At 42.6% G+C, this 8,756-nt stretch overlaps 1 pseudogene; it reads right to left on the reverse strand.

The window, feature by feature from the left end:
- Positions 3,360 to 5,045, reverse strand: Gm8910 (predicted gene 8910; annotated as a pseudogene).

Consider the following 8,756-nt stretch of genomic DNA (forward strand, 5'->3'; position numbering starts at 1 on the left):
ATGTTTTTCCTGTTATACATCGCTCTCACAGTGGGATTGATTGCCTGACCATTTTGCATTTATATAAACAGTTGTGATTTCCAGGAGTTGTCTATAGGAACAGACCCAATTGCAAACACCATGAGAGCCTCCGCAGCTCATTGAGTACTGGGGTCTGGAGGAGCGCCCTTTGTTTGATTGCTGTACATTTCTTCCCAGTCAGAGCATGGCAAACTGCAGCTCCCTTTCTGTCATAGATATTATCAGCTCTCGTGTAGAAATGAAGCATTAAGACTAAAGACTCAAGAAGGTGGACTTCAGAAAATCAAATAACCCCATTAAAAAATGGGGCTCAGAACTGAACAAAGAATTCTCACCTGAGGAATACCGAATGGCAGAGAAGCACCTGAAAAAATGTTCAACATCCTTAATCATCAGGGAAATGCAAATCAAAACAACCCTGAGATTCCACCTCACACCAGTCAGAATGGCTAAGATCAAAAACTCAGGTGACAGCAGATGCTGGCGAGGATGTGGAGAAAGAGGAACACTCCTCCATTGTTGGTGGGATTGCAGGCTTGTACAACCACTCTGGAAATCCGTCTGGCGGTTCCTCAGAAAATTGGACATAGTACTACTGGAGGATCCAGCAATACCTCTCCTGGGCATATATCCAGAAGATGCCCCAACTGGTAAGAAGGACACATGCTCCACTATGTTCATAGCAGCCTTATTTATAATAGCCAGAAGCTGGAAAGAACCCAGATGCCCCTCAACAGAGGAATGGATACAGAAAATGTGGTACATCTACACAATGGAGTACTACTCAGCTATTAAAAAGAATGAATTTATGAAATTCCTAGCCAAATGGATGGACCTGGAGGGCATCATCCTGAGTGAGGTAACACATTCACAAAGGAACTCACACAATATGTACTCACTGATAAGTGGATATTAGCCCAAAACCTAGGATATCCAAGATATAAGATACAATTTCCTAAACACATGAAACTCAAGAAAAATGAAGACTGAAGTGTGGTCACTATGCCCCTCCTTAGAAGTGGGAACAAAACACCCTTGGAAGGAGTTACAGAGACAAAGTTTGGAGCTGAGATGAAAGGATGGACCATATAGAGACTGCCTTATCCAGGGATCCACCCCATAATCAGCATCCAAACGCTGACACCATTGCATACACTAGCAAGATTTTATCGAAAGGACCCAGATGTAGCTGTCTCTTGTGAGACTATGCCGGGGCCTAGCAAACACAGAAGTGGATGCCCACAGTCAGCTAATGGATGGATCACAGGGCTCCCAATGGAGGAGCTAGAGAAAGTACCCAAGGAGCTAAAGGGATCTGCAACCCTATAGGTGGATCAACATTATGAACTAACCAGTACCCCGGAGCTCTTGATTCTAGCTGCATATGTATCAAAAGATGGCCTAGTCGGACATCACTGGAAAGAGAGGCCCATTGGACACACAAACTTTATATGCCCCAGAACAGGGGAACGCCAGGGCCAAAAAGGGGGAGCGGGTGAGTAGGGGAGTGGGGGTGGGTGGGTATGGGGGACTTTTGGTATAGCATTGGAAATGTAAATGAGCTAAATACCTAATGAAAAATGGAAAGAAAAAAAAATTTAAAGAAAACAACACACAAAAAAAAGACTAAAGCTTTAGATAGTAGAGGTGTCTACATTTGAATTTTCATATAAGAATTTAATCCTTGTTGTTAAATGTTTTGGGTATTGAGGAACCATCCCAATCAATAAGGCAGCGATAGAAATTTTTATTCATGCACAAGTTAGACACTAGAAAGGTGGTCTCTAGCCTCTGAGCATGTACACACACGCGCACACACACACACACACATACACACAACTGGAAAAGCACAGTAGTATCTATACATGTTGTCACAGAATGCAATAGTTCATTTCTTCATCCTTTGAGTTTTGTCAGTACAAAATATTTGGGAAAAATTGTTTCATTAAAACTTTCTCATATATACATTTCCTTCATCGCATTTCCCACTTCCTCCTCTTTGCCCTTCTATCTGCAGCTCTTCCTGCACACAATACCCCTCATGCTTTCATATATTTGTGCAGTGTCTTATTCCTACTCATTCTTTCATATATATACGACATGTCATGTGTATATAAATGCAATACTCCAACTATGTGAAGGTGATGCTTTGCATTCTTTCCCTCTACCACTCTTTCCATTTCAAACTTTTTGGAACCCTGTGCTCTTCACATTGTCCCATTTCAGTTTCATAACACACACATATTGATATGTGATATAGCATCATTCTGAGTCTAAGTCACAGTCATCTCCAGTTCCATTCATTTTTCTGCAAATGACATAGTTTCATTCAATTTTAGGCTCAGTAGCTCTCTGTAGTGTGATATACCATGTCTTCTTTATCCATTTATTTGTTGATGGTAGGTATCTATGCTAATTCCTTGTTTTGGTTATAGTGAATCTTTCACCAATCAGTAGGGACAAATATTAGAGACCTGACCTTTCCCAAAAGCTTACTAATGTGCATATACAAAATCAATTTGCAAAGAGTACTATTAAGCATGGTACTGGCTAGTTTTGTGTCAACTTGACACAGCTGGAGTTACCACAGAGAAAGGAGCTTCAGTTGAGGAAATGCCTCCATGAGATCCAACTGTAAGGCATTTTCTCAATTAGTGATCAAGGGGGAAAGGCCCCTTGTGGGTGGGACCATCTCTGGACTGGCAGTCTTGTTTCTATAAGAGAACAGGCTGAGCAAGCCAGGGGAGGCAAGCTAGTAAGGAACATCCCTCCATGGCCTCTGCATCAGCTCCTGCTTCCTGACCTGCTTGAGTTCCAGTCCTGACTTCCTTTGGTGATGAACAGCAGTATGGAAGTGTAAGCCAAACAAACCCTTTCCTCCCCAACTTGCTTCTTGGTCATGATGTTTGTGCAGGAATAGAGACCCTGACTAAGACAGCATGCTCACCACTACACTGCACAAGGCCATCTAAAGTCAATCACTTGCAAAGGAGAAGAGACAGTCAATACTGTACAAAGCTGATTTTTTTTAAATTAATAACTCTTAGAAATATAAACATGCTTAGGAATGCCACGAGTGGATTTATGAGTGTTTATAATATATAGAATTGCTAAACTTCATTTTAAAATTTTAGAGCATTATCTTAAACCAAGTGCAAAAGTCCACTGTTTGTGAGGAGAGTAAATGGGAGTGTTGGAGTAGTTGAGATTGCTAGAATAGTACATGTTAAAAATGATGGTGACTTGAACAAGAGCCATAGCAGCAGACTTGGTGAGAAACAGATGGATTGTGGATTTATTTATTTATTTATTTATTTATTTTATTTTTTTTTTTTTTTTATTGCACATCACTCCTTTATTATACTGATCTGGAAAGAGACTTAGTTGTTACGCCCAAACGAGCTCTGAACCCACACGGTAGGGTCAAGCAGCTGGAACATGATTCAGACAGTGAAAGACAAAAACTCGGACATGATCCAGGGGTACTTCACCTCTACAAAACAAGGCCAAGGGATCCAAACACAGCAAGAGGTACAAGGAGTTTATCCCACTGATATGAGGTATGGCTTATTTTCTGGTGACCACACAGGACTGTTTCAAATGTCACTAGCAACCTCAGAGTTGCTTTTGTGTGCTGATAATATGTATATACACTTTTTTTTGTAAAAGTAAATGTAACATAGACTTGACAAGATTGATCCCAACCTTCTAGGGCCAGCAGCTCCTTTAGGGTCAGAGAGAAAGTAGGGTTAAAAATCACCATGAGGTTACTTCCACTCTCCACTGGAATGACTATGCCCCCAGTTACCTAACTGCAGGAAGAGTGCAGGACAGGTTCCAGGGACAAAACTGGACTGCAGCTTCTCATTGGTCACACCACAGCACAGTTCCTCCCTGAATTCTTCCTAAGCAGACCCTTAGTAAACAAAGACCTAAGAAAAACTATAGTTACTATCTCTCAACTCTCCTGGTACAGGGAGCTGTCCCTCAATGTGGTCCGAGAACCTGCACCCCCAGAGGCGTTATTCTGACTAGATTCTATGAAGGGAGTGGGTGCAGGGGATAAAATACTACAATGAAAACGGGAGCCACAGGCCCCCATCTGCAGCTACAACTTAAACTTAAAATCCTAAAGACATAGTCAGTGTGGCAGGTGCTGGGGAGGGTGCAGGAGGCAGGAACAGGCAGGGAGGGTGTCGGGGTAGGAGTCTGCCTCTTCGCCTTCACTTCTTCACCTTGCCCTGAGCAGCCACAGCTTCCATGGCTTTGCGCACGGTCTCCTCGTCTCCCAGGAACTGCATGGGCTTGATGGGCTTCAAGTTCTTGTCCAGTTCATAGACGATAGGGATGCCTGTGGGCAGGTTCAGCTCCATGATGGCCTCTTCTGAGAGACCCTCCAGATGCTTAACGATGCCCCGAAGGCTGTTGCCGTGGGCGGCAATCAAGACCCTTTTCCCCTCTTTGATCTGGGGGACAATTTCTTCATTCCAGAAGGGCAGTGCTCTGGCAATAGTGTCCTTCAGGCTCTCACACGAGGGGAGCTGGTCTTCAGTAAGGTCTGCGTACCTGCGATCCTTGCTGATGTTGCTGTAGAAGGGGTGATCAGGCTCCATGGGAGGCGGTGGGACATCATAAGATCGTCTCCAGATCTTTACCTGGGCCTCACCATGCTTAGCAGCAGTTTCTGCTTTGTTGAGACCTGTCAGACCACCATAGTGTCGCTCATTGAGGCGCCAAGTCCTGACCACTGGCAACCACATCTGGTCAATGGCATCCAGGACTGTCCAGAGGGTCCGGATTGCTCTCTTCTGCACAGAGGTGAAGCAGATGTCAAATTCATAGCCAGCATCTCGCAACGCCTGCCCGCCGCGCTTCGCCTCCTCGTGGCCCGCCGGGCTCAGGTCGGCGTCGTACCAGCCGCTGAAGCGGTTCTCCAGGTTCCAGGCGCTCTCGCCATGCCGGATCAGCACCAGCTTGTAGGCAGCCATGGCGACGGGCAGAGGATGCAGCAGCAACTCGTGGATTTATTTTTAATGTGGTTGCAACAAAATTTATTGATGATTTCATCTCTGAGAGATTTGATGGTGCATTAAAGATTGCAGGCAAAGATTCAGAATTCCCTGAGTAGTGAGGTGAATCAAGCTATGAAAAACCAGGAGAAAGAGAAAGAAGACAGTTGTTTAGAGCTTAGTTAAAACAAAACAAAACAAAACAAAAACAAACAAACAAACAAAAACCAACTAAGTCATCATCTTTTGTCAAAAAGCATACCAAGCAGGCAATGGAAGATACTGATCAGATAGATCACTTGCTGTTCTATCATGATGACTACAGAAATAACATTACAAAGACTCCTGAGTACAGGCAGTTCCTAGAGAAGTGAGTACAAATGAGATTGAGAGAGATGGCTGAAATCCAGGGCCTGGGTATCTCAAAATTCAGACAGAATGGCAAGGGAGAATGGTGAGTAGGCATTAGAACTCAGAGGTGATGCTGAAGAGATTAGTGGTGTTTTTATTTCAGTACAAAGAATTGAATGCTAAAACCTACATATGCTATGCAAGCACACTGCCATGGAGCTATAGCCCAAGGTCTTCTTTTAAAATTTCATTTTATTTTGAGATAGAATCTCTAAGAAGCTCAGGGTGGACTAAATTTGTAATTTCTGATTTGGCTTTGTGAGTAGCTTTATTACAGGCCTGTACTACCAGGATCATCTTGAGAAATTATCAATGACAAAATTAAGAAAACATTAGAAAAAGTTGAAATTGGGCAACTGGCATAAATACCCATAAGTTAAGTGAGGAAATGCATGTGAAAAGTATCCATGGTATTTGGTAACAAGAGAGTCTTTGTGACTTGGCTGATGACCAATAGTTTAGCAATTAATGATTTATCAGCTTGGTTCAAGCCACCATGTCCTATGGCATAAAGTAGAGTAAAGGAAAAATAAAAAGCAAAGAATGAAAAAAAATCCCCCAAATACTGACAATTCTTCTCTACTGCCTATTTTTTTTTTTTAAGATTTATTTATTTATTATATGTAAGTACACTGTAGCTGTCTTCAGACACTCCAGAAGAGGGAGTCAGATCTCATTACAGATGGTTGTGAGCCACCATGTGGTTGCTGGGATTTGAACTCCGGACCTTCGGAAGAGCAGTCGGGTGCTCTTACCCACTGAGCCACCTCACCAGCCCTCTACTGCCTATTTTATGCTTGTGTGTAAATATGATTCTCAATTTATTTGTCAACTGACCATTGAACTGATCTAATAGACACAAGATGAAGATGTACCAGGAGACTCTGCTTCATGAAAGGAATTGTTGTCTAGCTGTGGAGAGCACTTCAGAGGCTGTCTCCAACTGTTAGTCTCTCCAATCAGAAGGAGAGAATGCCTCAACAAGGCAGTGCCCATTGCAGAGAAACTAAAGTTTAGAGGCTGACTCAGGTGAGAGATTAAATACATGCTTATTTTGGTTAGATTAGGGAACACTGTGTTGGCAATAATCACTCAAAAGTCGCTAGTTGGGCTGGACAGATGGCTCAGTATACAACAGCCCTTGCTGCTCTTACAGAGATAGGACCTTAGTTCAGTTCACAGAACATACATCTAGCTTGCAACTGTCTGAATCTCCAATTTCAAGAGATGTAACTCCCTTTTCTGGTCTCTTGAAGCACCCTCTCTATAATAAAACATATATAGTTGAGGATAATAAAAATAAACTAAAAATACTCTTTCCTGATAATGTTAAAGGCACAGTAGTCCTGCAACATAGTTTGCATAAATTTGGAAATGTTTTAATGTATTATTTGAGAATGTTATATATGTCTATAATAAGAAGTGGGAACAAAACACCCTTGGAAGGAGTTACAGAGACAAAGTTTGGGGCTGAGATGAAAGGATGGACCATGTAGAGACTGCCATATCCAGGGATCCACCCCATAATCAGCATCCAAACGCTGACACCATTGCATACACTAGCAAGATTTTATCGAAAGGACCCAGATGTAGCTGTCTCTTGTGAGACTATGCCGGGGCCTAGCAAACACAGAAGTGGATGCTCACAGTCAGCTAATGGATGGATCACAGGGCTCCCAATGGAGGAGCTAGAGAAAGTACCCAAGGAGCTAAAGGGATCTGCAACCCTATAGGTGGAACAACATTATGAACTAACCAGTACCCCGGAGCTCTTGATGCTAGCTGCATATGTATCAAAAGATGGCCTAGTCAGCCATCACTGGAAAGAGAGGCCCATTGGACTCGCAAACTTTATATGCCCCAGTACAGGGGAACGCCAGGGCCAAAAAGGGGGAGTGGGTGGGTAGGGGAGTGGGGGTGGGTGGGTATGGGGGACTTTTGGTATAGCATTGGAAATGTAAATGAGCTAAATACCTAATAAAAAACGGAAAAGGAAAAAAAAAAGAAATGATAATATCCTTTCCCTAATTCCCTTCTCTAACTTTGCCTTAAAATTCCACCCACAATCTATTTCTTAACCACATCTTCTTTTCATTTTTACTGTTATCTGTTTGTCCTTTTTAAAAATTAGATATTTTCTTCATTTACATTTCAAATGTTTCCCTTTCCTAGTTTCCTCTCCGAAAATCCCCTATACCCTCCCCCTGCCCTGCTCCCCAATCCACCCACTCTCACTTCCTGGCCCTGGCATTCCTTTGTACTGGGACATAGAATCTTCACAAGACCAAGGGCCTCTTCTCCCATTGATGGCTGACTAGGCCATCCTCTGCTACATATGCAACTAGACACACAAGCCATGGGAGGTACTGGTTAGTTCATATTGTTTCTCCTATAGACCCCTTTAGCTCTTTGGGTACTTTCTCTAGCTCCTTCATTGGGGGCCCTGTGATCCATCCAATAAATGACTGTGAGCATTTACTTCTGTATTTGCCAGGCACTGGCATAGCCTCACAAGAGATAGCTATGTCAGAGTCCTTTCAGCAAAATCTCTCTGGCATATGCAATAGTGTCTGGTTTTGGTGGCTGATTATGGGATGGATCCCCGGGTGTGGCAGTCTCTGGATGGTCCTTCCTTCCATCTCAGCTCTGAACTTTGTCTCTGTAACTCCTTCCATGGTTATTTTGTTCCCCATTCTAAGAAGGAATGAAGTATCCATACTTTGGTCTTCTTTCTTCTTGATTTTCATGTTTTGCAAATTGTATCTTGGGTATTCCAAATTTTGGGGCTAATATCTACTTATCAGTGAGTATATATCATGTGCGTTTTTTTGTGATTGTGTTACCTCACTCAGGATGATATCCTCCAGATCTATCCATTTGTCTAATAATTTCATAAATTTGTTATTTTTAATAGCCGAATAGACTAGAGCAGAAAAGAAATTCCTCCAGACGCATAATAATCAGAACAACAAATTCACTAAATAAAGATATGATATTAAAAACTTCTTTTCATTTAAAAAAACTAACTCACTTAGCACTGCTAGTGATTCTCACATGCGTATGTGTGTGGGGCCATCCATAGGAGTGTGAACAGCCTGCTAGTGATCACACCCCAATGAGGAGTGATTCTTCCTCCCCCCCCCCCCCCAGCACCTATCCACATACAACAGCATCTCAGTTAGGATTGGTACCTGTGAAGCACCGCTCCTACTTCTGATGTAATTTTTGCTGGATTGATATCTTTCAAATCTTGTGTAGGTATCTACAGATGTGATTTTTATCAATGTATATTTTAGGTCTTGTACAGAGGTAGTA

Source organism: Mus musculus, chromosome 3, assembly GCF_000001635.26.
Source record: "Mus musculus strain C57BL/6J chromosome 3, GRCm38.p6 C57BL/6J".
Classification (NCBI taxonomy): domain Eukaryota; kingdom Metazoa; phylum Chordata; class Mammalia; order Rodentia; family Muridae; genus Mus; species Mus musculus.